The sequence below is a fragment of the Giraffa tippelskirchi genome, chromosome 5 (genome assembly GCF_054371585.1).
Source record: "Giraffa tippelskirchi isolate mGirTip1 chromosome 5, T2T-mGirTip1v1.2.pri, whole genome shotgun sequence".
In the NCBI taxonomy this organism is placed as follows: Eukaryota; Metazoa; Chordata; class Mammalia; order Artiodactyla; family Giraffidae; genus Giraffa; species Giraffa tippelskirchi.
The window spans coordinates 28,796,971-28,806,112 of NC_137279.1; the positions used below are offsets into that span (position 1 = coordinate 28,796,971).

Sequence of the window (9,142 nt, forward strand, 5' to 3'; positions counted from 1 at the left end):
GTAGAGGTAACGAATAGATTTAAGGGACTAGATCTAATTAACAGTGTATCTGAAGAACTATGGACAGAGGTCCATAATATTGTACAGGAGATGACGAATAAAACCATCCAAAAGAAAAAGAAAAGCAAGAAGGCAAAGTGGTTATCTGAGGAGGCTTTACAAATAGTGGAAGAACGAAGAGAAGAAAAAAGCAAAGGAGAGAAGGAAACGCACATCCAATTAAATGCAAGGTTCCAAAAAATAGCTAGAAGAGACAAGAAGCGCTTCTTCAATGAACATGCTTAATAATAGAAGAAAACAACAAAAGGGGAAAGACTAGAGGTCTCTTCAGGAAAATTGGAAACATCAAGGGAGAATTCTGCCCAAAGGCGGGCACAATAAAAGGATAAAAATGGTAGAGACCTAGTAGATGCTGAAGAGATCAAGAAGCAATGGAAAGAATACACGGAAGAACTATATAAAAAAGAAGTTAATGAACCAATTACTAGGATGGTGTGGTTAGTCACCCAGAGTCAGACATTCTGGAGTGTGAAGTCAAGTGGGCCTTAAGAAGCACTGCTATTAATAAAGCTAGTGGATTCGATCAAATTCCAGCTGCTGCTGCTGCTGCTGCTAAGTCGCTTCAGTCGTGTCCGACTCTGTGCGACCCCATAGACTGCAGCTCACCAGGCTCCACCATCCCTGGGATTCTCCAGGCAAGAATACTGGAGTGGGTTGCCATTTCCTTCTCCAGTGCATGAACGGGAAAAGTGAAGTCACTCAGTCATGTCTGACTCTTAGCGACCCCGTGGACTGTAGCCTACCAGGCTCCTCAGTCCATGGGATTTTCCAGGCAAGAGTACTGGAGTGGGGTGCCATTGCCTTCTCCAGAAATTCCAGCAGAACTATTCAAATTCCTAAAGGATGATGCCATCAAGGTTTTGCATTCACTATGTCAGCAAATCTGGAAGACCCAGCAGTGGCCACGGGATTGGAAAAGGTCAATCCTCATCCCAATTCCCAAGAAGGGTAATATCAAAGAATGTGCTAACCATCGGACAATTGCACTCATTTCCCGTGCTAGTAAGGTCGTGCTTAAACTCTCGCGTGCTAGGCTTCAGCATTATGCAAACCAAGAATTTCCAGATGTCCAAGCAGGGTTTAGAAAAGGAAGAGGACATCGAGATCAAATTGGTAACATTCGTTGGATTATAGACAAAATAAGGGAATTTCAGAAAAACACCTATCCTGTTTCATCGACTACTTTAAAGCCTTTGACTGTGTGGAACATGACAAACTGTGGAAAGCTCTAGAGAGATGGGAATACCAGACCATCTTACCTGTCTCCTGAGAAACCTGATGCAAGTCAAGAAGCAACAGCTATAACCCTGTATGGAACAATTGATTGGCTCAAGTTGGAGAAAGGAGTATGACAGGGCTGTCTGCTGTCACCTTGTTTGTTTAACCCGTATGCTGAGCATATCATGAGAAATGGTGGATGAGTTATAAGCTGGAATCAAGATAGGAGAGAGAAACATCAACAATCTCAGATATGCGGATGATACCACTTCTAAGCTGAAGCTCCAATACTTTGGCCACCTGATGCAAAGAACTGATTCATTTGAAAAGACCCTGATGCTGGGAAAGATTGAAGGCAAGAGGAGAAGGGGACGACAGAGGGTGAGATGGTTGGATGGCATCTCTGACTCGATAGACATGAGTTTTGCAAACTCCGGGAGTTGGTGATGGACAGGGAAGCCTGGCGTGCTGCAGTCCATGGGGTTGCAAAGAGTTGGACATGATTGAGCGACTGAACTGAACCACTCTAATGGCAGAAAGGGAAGAGGAACTATAAACAGCCTCTTGATGAGGGTGAAGGTGGAGAGTGAAAGAGCTAGCTTAAGACTAAATATTAAAAAAAACTAAGACCGTAGCATCTGGCCCCATTACTGCATGGCAAATAGAAGGGGAAAAGGTGGAAGTAGTGGCAGAGTTCCTCTTCTTGGTCTCCAAAATCACTGGGGACGGTAATTGCAGCCATGAAATCAGAAGACAATTGCTCCTTGGCAGGGAAGCAATGACAAATCCAGACTGTGTTGAAAAGCAGAGATGTTACCCTGCCTACAAAGACAGTTCAATTCAGTCTCTCAGTCGTATCCGACTCTTTGTGACCCCATGGACTGCAGCACGCCAGGCTTCCCTGTCTATCACCAACTCCCGGAGCTTGCTCAAACTCATGTCCATTGAATCAGTGATGCCATCCAACCATCTCATCCTCTGTCGTCCCCTTCTCCTGCCTTCAGTCTTTCCCAGCATCAGGGTCTTTTCAAATGAGTCAGCTCTTTGCATCAGGTGGCCAAAGTATTGGAGCTTCGGCTTCAGCATCAGTCCTTCCAATAAATATTCAGGACTGATTTCCTTTAGGATTGACTGGTTTGATCTTCTTGCAGTCCAAGGGACTCTCAAGAGTCTTCTCCAACACCATAGTTCAAAAGCATCAATTCTTCAGTGCTCAGCTTTCTTTATGGTCCAACTCTCACATCCAAACATGACTACTGGAAAAACCATAGCTTTGAATAGATGGACCTTTAATGCCGACAAAGGTCTGTCTAGTCAAAGCTATGAGGTCTGTATAGTCAAGGCTATGGTCTTCCCAGTGGTCACATATGGTTGCGAGAGCTGGACTGTAAAGAAGGAGAATGCCAAAGAATTGATGCCTTTGAACTGTGGTGCTGGAGAAGACTCCTGAAAGTCCCTTGGACAGCAAGGAGATCAAACCAGTCAATCTTAAGGGAGATCAACCCTGAATATTCACTGGAAGGACTGATGCTGAAGCTGAAGCTCCAGTATTTTGGTCATCCAGTGACACCCAAAGGAGAATTCAAGAAAAGCTACAAATTAGAGGAAGATAAATGCAACACATCTCCCATCATGACAGGTAAGGAACATCCATGGATCAACACAGAGGAAGATGGGTGACAGCAAAACAGTGGAACTTAAACAGGCTGGTCACAATAAGGGACGTTCAAGTGGCCAACGATTGTAACCAGTTTGTCTGCGCGTCCTGACTCCTGCCTGTGTTTCTGGCATTGTCAACAGTGATCCCTTTAACTCTTCCAACAGAGTCCTGGCTGGACAACGAGCTCAGCCTCATCTGTAATTAGGGACATGCAGAGTAAAGCCACGTAAACTATTACTGCACAGTCATCAGTCTAAGTAACAAATTAGAAGCCTGAGGATACCAGGTGCCAGCAAGGACAGGAAGCAGTGGGAAGGTTTGTTCACTCACAGTGGGAGTGGAAACTGGGACAGATGCTTTGAAAAGAGTTCGGTATCGCCTCGTAAAGTTAAAAATATAACGCCCTCTGCACTAGGATCTGATCACTGCTGTGAGAAACTGCCACACATTCAATAACTTAACACAAATGCGTTGTTATCCGGCAACTCTGGAGGTCGGAAGTCTAAAACGAGCCCCATGGAGCTAAAACCAAGATGTCAGCCGCGCTGCCCTCCTCTTCAGTGGTTCTGGGGCACAGTCCGTCTTCTTGCCTTTTCTGGTTTCTAGAGGTCGCCCACAGGCCTTGGCCAAAGCCCATGCTACCAACTTCAAAGCCACTAAAGTCAGGTGGGCCTTCTCTTCTGCTCTTCCTGGCTCCCCACTGCACTCTGTTCTACCAGAAGGACACCCCTAGCTGCTGGGCCCAGCAGGTTAACGCAGCACAGTCTCTTGGTTCAGTCAGCTGACCAACAGCCCAGATTCCTGCAGCCTGTAACCTGACACACACACAGGTTCCAAGGGTCAGCATGTGGCCGTTTCTGGGGCCGCTATTTTGTACACCAGGCCCTCTGACTCAGCACTTCCTCTCCCAGGCAATCACCTGATAAAAACTCTTAGATGCTGAGAGGGTAACAGGCAGAAAGCCAGAGGTCCCCAAGCGGCAAGAGGAAAAAAACTGCAAGTGGCAGACATTTTTCCTTCTCTACACAAAATTAAAAGAGGCTTCTTTTAATTCTGTGTTGAAGATACCTGGTTCTGCCTTGAGCTAACCAATGAGTTTTTCTTGCGCAAATGTTTTTCTTAAGCTATGTTAATGAAACTATGTATTTGCTATGGAATTTGCCTTTCTTCAAAATGGTTCCACCTAACTTTTTTCTTTTTTCAAACCTTGGGTTGATAATGCCTCCACAGACCAGTATTTCTGTCAATTGTTTTATGGTGGGGGCAGGGGCAGGGAATGACATACCTCGTGCCATCCTATCTCAAAAATGCATATTGTGGGAGAGGGGCCTGGTAAAACTCCCTCAGCCTTGAGGTGTCTCTCTTATCTGATTAATACCTTTCTAACAGACACAGAAAACCTTGCTAAAAACTAGAAAGGGGGCACTCTTTCTGTCCCCTTCTGGTGTCTCTGTCAGAAGCTTTCCCTATCTCTATTAAACTTTAATAAAACTTTGCTACACAAAAAGCTCCAAGTAGTCAAGCCTCGTCTCTGACCCTGGTTGGAAATCCTCTCCTCCGGAGGACACGAATCCCGGCGTTAACACATGACTCACAGCAGCAACCTTTCAATGCTGTACTCCTTTCCTAAGGCTGCCACAGCAAAGTGCCACGAACTGGCTGTCTTAGAACAAGACGACAGTATTCTCTCATAGTTCTGGAGGCCAGAAGCCTGATATCAAGATGCCAGCTCCCTCTGACATGCTGAGCCAGGCCCTCGTCCAGATTGCTCTCCTCGGTCCTGGTTCCCAGGCTCATGGCAGTGCAGCTCCAATCCATGTTGTTAGGTGAACCACTGACCAAAACTGCCGACCCTCACCAGGCACCACAGTAACCACTAGAATGAGGTATCTTAAACCGGTGGTCCTGGTAAGGAACACAGAACTAACGAGCTACCACCAACCACAAGAATTCAGCAAAGGTCAAAAGGAGAGGGAGACGACAGTGCATGTGTCCTACCAACCTCCCAGAATCCTCCTCGCTGGAATCCATCTTGGCTGATGTGCACCACCAGCTGGTCAGAGACAACTCGGAAACTAACCCCATCACCGTAAAACCTGAGACTGTGAGCCATGTGGCAGAGTTGTTCTGGGTTCCCTCACCCTGCTGCCCCCTGCCCAGGCTCCCCTTCCCAATAAAGGCTCTTGCTTGGTCAGCTTGTGTGTCTCCATGGACAACTCTTCCGAGTATTAGACAAGAGCCCACGCTCGGGCCCTGGAAGGGGTCCCCTTTCCTGTAACACTGTGGCATTCTCCCTGTGTGCATGTCTGCATCCAAATCCCCCCCTTTATAAAGACACCTGTCATGATGGATGAGGGGCCTGCCAGCTTCAGTTTGACATCATCTTAACCAGTTATTTCCAAATGAGACTACATGCTGAGACACTGGGGGTTCGCACATCAAAGTACTTTTGTTGTTGTTGAGGAGACAGAACTCCCCTCCTAACACATAAATAACAAGAACCATACAAGACCTCGCAGAGCAGAGTTCGTTAAGAGCAGTAACTCTGGAAACAACCCTGGCCAGCAGCAACAGAACACACTGTGAAATCCACCCTGGGCGAGCTGGATGGTGACGGAGATGAGTGACCTACAGCTTGTGCAAGAGTGTGGATGGGTCTCTCACACGGCCAGGAGGGAGGAAGACATGAGCACACGCTGCTTCCCTTCTCCCCTCCCCCACCCAGCTGGGCAGGATCCACAGAGGCCCAGATTGGGCATCAGAGCCCGTGTGGGGGAAGGCAGTCAGTCTAGAGTTGGGTAAGAGAGTCCAGCCGGGGCCAGGGTGGGGGTCGGTGTCCACAGTGTGCTCCACCCACTCAAGCCTGTGAGGCTTGACATGGCATCACAGCCTCATAATCTCCCGACAAAATACTCGTCGATTACGAAGGCTGAAGTGACTTCCCGGGGGAGATGCAGGCAGACACCACCTTAAACAAGTGGTCAGAGCAGAGTGACATGTGGCACTACTTCTGTGACCTTCCTGCCAAAGACGCATAATAGGAATTTGATTTCAAGGAAACACCAGACAAACCCAAATGGAGGGGCTTTCCACAAACGCCACTGGACTCTAATCTTCAAAGGTGTCAAGATCATGGAGCCAAGGAAAGCTTGATTTGGAAGAGATTGAAGAAACACATTAATAGCTCAGTGCGGTTGGGGAGCCCAGACTGGACCCTTTCTGGTCTGTGACTTTACGGGATCAACTGGCAGAAGGTGTTTGTCTGTGGCCAACGATCAGATGTCCTGACATGTCTGAGTCACCCTCCCAACTCTGATGGTCGTGTGAGGTTGTGCTGGAGACTATCCTGACCCGCAGGAAATGCGAATGGAAGTGTCTGCAGGTGACAGAACATCACGTAGGCAACTTATTCTCCAATACCCCAGGAAGACAAGGTTTTTGATGCTGAACTTGCGACTTTTAGGTAAGTTCGAGATTATTTTGAAAATTAAAAAAGAATACACAGTGTTATTCCATTTATATACATATATGGATTAAAACAAGTGAAACTTATATTGTTTAGAAATGGTAAAACTAAAGAAAATCAAGAAGTCAGGCTGTGGTCATGGGGAAGGGGGTCTGCTGTGGGACAAGGGAGGGGTTGGGGCACTCAGGGTGCTGACAAGGTTCCATTTCTGGCCTTGGGCACTGGCTACTGATGCAGTACTGTGAATTCCCGCGCCAGCGTCTGCAGAGACAACTATCTGGGAATTCTCTCAACTGTCGGGACCAGGGCAGGGCCGCCCATCACCTAGTTCAGTACTTGGTTCACAGTGAATGTTCAAGGAGTGTTTGCCCGATACATAACATGAGCACATAAAACGAGTATTTGTTTATGGGAAACAAAATAATACAGGTTTCCAGAAACAGGCTAATCATTACAAACCAAACTGAGATGATCTCGGAATTCCTTCCTTGGCCCGGACACTCAGGGTCCCTCCTCACCAGCTGGCTCGCCCTCGAGTTTTGCTCAACGGTTTCCTAGATGTGCAAGGACAGCATAGCCACGTCCGCCCGGAACGTGCGCGGAGCCGGGAACCCAGGCTGCACCTGCACGCGGGGTTTCCTGAAACCGACGGGGGCGGGGCCTGAAACCGGCGAGGGGGTCACGAAACCTGTGGGGGGTGGCGGGGCTGAAACTCGCCGCGAGGACGGGAGGCGCCTGAAACCGGCCCGGCGCCGTCCGAAGGCCCAGAAATCGGCCGGGGCGACCCCCTCACTAGGAGTTATTTTTCAGGCAGAACTTCCACGGCGGAGGCGCTGATTTGTGCCTCGGAGGTAGCCAGAGTTCCCAAGCCCAACCGCAGGCTCCGGGGCCAACGGACCCACCTGTCAGCGGCGCCGCCGGGAGCGAGCAGCGCGGGATCTGGGCGGAGAAGCTCCTGTGAGTCCGCCGGCGGCGCGGTTTGGAAAGAGCAGCTCCATGGCAACGGACGGCTCCATCGCAGGGCGGGGGTGCCCGCTCACTCCCCGCCAAGGCGATGGCTCGCCCCGGTGGAGCCCCCGCGCAGGCGCAGTGCCGCCAAGGCGGCAAAGTGCAACCGGAGCGCGGGACAGACCGACGCCGGTATGCTGCTGGTGGTCACTGCCGGAGACCAGCGCGCTGGGCCGAGCAGAGACCGCGAGCGGAGGGTCGCGGGACACCCGGACTACCAGGCCGTGGCGGAGGAGACTGACGCTGCTTGGTAGTCCGGATTCAGCCCCAGGCTGCCTTCCCTGGTTTGGCCCAAGCTGGTTGAAGAACGGATTAGTTGTTAATTTTAGTAACTGTAGAGTTCATGTAAAATAGAAGTTTCTCACTTCTCTTTTTGAGACCAGAGACCTGGAACAATATGCCACGCTGGGCTGGAGCTGAATTCAGACCTTCCTGCTAACTGTGCACTCCCCAGCCTTGTCTGGGGTCAGCGTGGTCCATTTCCACCCGTCCCGAGGGTGTGTGTTTGCAGTCTGGACCCAGGGTGTGAGGAAGGTGTTGAGTCCTGCCCCAAAACCACAGGTGCGAAGCCTCGCGTCAAGGCCACAGAAGCGGAGCCCACGATCAAGGTCACCTCTGAAACTGACTGAACCCCTTTGAAACTGTTGCCAAAAGCCCCTGATGATCACTAAGGAGCTTCCTGACTCCCCATTAGGCAGATGCCCACTCTAGTAAGCACCCTATAGAGCCCCAACCAATCACCTAAAGCCAACCGTCCAGCGGGAATTTTGTCTTGAGGTTATTAAAAATTGGTTGTTAACCCAACAAAACTGTACGTTTTCCCTGATTTGTCAGGAGGTCCACACGCTGTGCTTGCAGTGCCCACATTATCTCTGCTCTTTGTTCTTAATAAACTGACTCCCTTCTGAAATGCTCTGTGTTTGAAAATTCTTTTCCAACGTGCACTTGGACTGCCTCAGCAGAAGGATCCCTCTAGCCAGTGCAGTCGGTGCTGGGCCCTGGACCCCCGGCTGATCGGTGTATTCCCTGCTCTCGCAGAGCCCAGTGCCTTCCAGCGCACTTGCGCCTTGCAAGGCCGCTGGCCCTGTTGGTCCAGTGGCTCCTGATGCCACAGTGGGACCCAGGAAGTCCTGTAGTTTCATCTTGGGATGGCAAGATCCATCAGAGCCATCCAGCCTGGCTAAAAGCACAGCATCTCTGAGGACTGTGAACTTCATCTGGGGAAAGCGGTCACCTCTGTAATCCCCCTGCAATGCTGCCCAGACCTCGTCCTTCCTGGATTGAGGAGAAGAACTGACTCAGCAGAACAGCCCAGAACAGGTGTTCTAAGAGAAACTTCTCTTTCCCATCTCACCCAAATTATGTGGTTTTTCCTTTTCAGCTCTGCTTCTCTGGGCCTGTCCATATTAATGATTAATACACTTTCTACTAAAGATCAGAAGGACAACAAAAGGCTGAAAACAGCCCCTGTGTCCACCAGTAGGAGCTGGTTGAGGTCCAGCTGCACTGCCAAAGTCTGGGAAAGGTACAAGGACCGTTTCTGTGTTCTGCCGCAGAGTGACCCGTGGGCAGAACACATGGTTAAGGGGAAAACACTAAGATGCAGAACAGCTGGTACAGTATTTTATCCGAGAAGGGGCAGGGCCACTAAGAATGTACTCACTTATTTTTTTACATTATAAAGTAAAATTACAATGGTTGCCAACCAGGCGCAGGAGGGTCAGCAGTAG

The 9,142-nt window shown here is 49.5% G+C and overlaps 1 protein-coding gene across 19 annotated transcripts in view; it reads right to left on the reverse strand.

Moving 5' to 3' along the window:
* CFAP74 (cilia and flagella associated protein 74) overlaps nt 1-7,712 on the reverse strand; it is an 85,521-nt gene extending 77,809 nt beyond the window's left edge. For 11 of the 19 annotated variants that reach the window (XR_014053206.1, XR_014053205.1, XR_014053204.1 and 8 more), the window contains exon 1: nt 7,307-7,712. The gene's annotated coding sequence lies outside the window, so the exon portion shown is untranslated. Of the gene's footprint in view, nt 1-6,863 lie in introns of all 19 variants that reach the window. The other 8 variants (XM_081488375.1, XM_081488373.1, XM_081488370.1 and 5 more) reach the window with 3 other exon arrangements.
* Between the last annotated feature and the right edge of the window lie 1,430 nt (nt 7,713-9,142).